Genomic DNA, 1,726 nt, shown 5'->3' with positions numbered 1-1,726 from the left:
CCCTCTATCCATTTTGCCCCTTCCCGGGGTTCCTCCCAAAAATGACTGGGACCTCCACGAAGGGGCAAGCCACAAGAATTGCTCAGCTCATTCTCTCTCCAATACAGGAAATATTCATCATACTATAAGTGTGTTACTTAAGAGTTCATAATAGTAGAAAAGGGATCAATGTCAAGGATTACTGGTGAGAAAAAAGCTTGCCACATACAACCTCCTCTCCCCACTGGAGCCGCCTTGGAAGGCACTTGCACGGAGGAAAGGGGATGGGAGACCTCCCCCCCCCTGGGGGGTGTCGCCTTTCCTATATCTGAGTCCCCTCGTGTATTTCAGAGGAGAGATGGGATGGTATAAATGAGACTTTTCAGCTCTTCTCCGCTCGAACAAGTACAGGAAATCGAATGCTGCATGTGCCAGCGGGGAAGCGTGCATTCTGGCCCTGAAACGGGGCTCGATCCCCCATCAATCCCTGGGGAGCCAGGGTGGTGTAGTGGTTAAGAGCATGGGACTGGGACTCGGGACGACCTGGGTTCTACTCCCCACTTAGCCATGGAGCCAACTGGGTGACCTTGGGCCAGTCACAGACTCTCAGCCCAACCTACCTCACAGGGTTGTTGTTGTGGGGATAAGATGGAGGAGGAGATGTANGGGACTCGGGACGACCTGGGTTCTACTCCCCACTCAGCCATGGAGCCTACCGGGTGACCTTGGGCCAGTCACAGACTCTCAGTCCAACCTACCTCACAGGGTTGCTGTTGTGGGGATAAGATGGAGGAGGAGATGTAAGCTGCCTTGAGCCCTTGTAGGAAAAAAGCAGGTTATAAATCGAAAAATAAAAAAAATAAAAATAAATCAATCAATTCCTCCGGGAACGGCCCCGCACTGACTCAACGGGCACCCTGCCTGCGCCCATGGAAGCCAAGCCCTGCGCCTGATTCCCAGACCGCGGGGGGGGGGGTTAGGAAGGGAGGACCCCCTTCCCATCCCAGGCAAGCCCATAAACCATGGCGCTTTGCACATGCACGTGAGATAGGGGCTTCTCCGCTGGAGGCGGCATCCCTGCCTGGACACAAAAGATTGCACAGAAATTCCATCGGCTCGGCGTGCCTTGGCTGCAATCCATTAATCTGCCATCGGCTCGTCGTGCCTTGGCGGAAATCCATTAATCTGCTATCGGCTCCTCGTGCCTTGGCTGGAATCTATTTATCTTCCATCTCCTCGTCGTGCCTTTTTGACACAAATTGATTAGTCTTGGGACTTCGACTGTATTTGCTGCTTAGCTTTACCAAAATGGGGATTGTTTAGGGTCTGGGCACGGATATACTCCCTTTGCATTATTTCTAATTCCCGGCAGTGGGCACAGAAGGGTGCTCCAGGCGCACTTTGATGCCCCCGTGGCTGAGCTAGAGCCACTCTGCCCCCCCCCGGCTGCACGGAGCCCTCCCCTCCCATTTGGGAATATCGGCGACAGGCCCTTTTGCCCCCCTGGGAAACGGGCTGGGGCTGGAACTGCTGCGGCTTTTTGTGGATGCCTCACTCCAATCCGGCTCTTCACTTTCATAGCTCTAGACACTGGCCTGCGTGGAGAAGGCCACTCCCAAGGTGGCTGCCGGGCAAGGCCCCTCTCTGGGCCGGACCCTCCCAAGATGGCTTCCTAAAGGTGACGTGAGGCTTCTTGCTGCCCTTTCTGCCTCCTGCCGTGGCCATGTTAGGAAGGGCAGGGGAGGGG

This window comes from Varanus komodoensis, unplaced genomic scaffold, assembly GCF_004798865.1.
Source record: "Varanus komodoensis strain SLA01 unplaced genomic scaffold, ASM479886v1 scaffold116, whole genome shotgun sequence".
Lineage (NCBI taxonomy): Eukaryota > Metazoa > Chordata > Lepidosauria > Squamata > Varanidae > Varanus > Varanus komodoensis.
The sequence above is the reverse complement of the archived record's forward strand: the minus strand, read 5'-3'. Positions refer to the sequence as shown.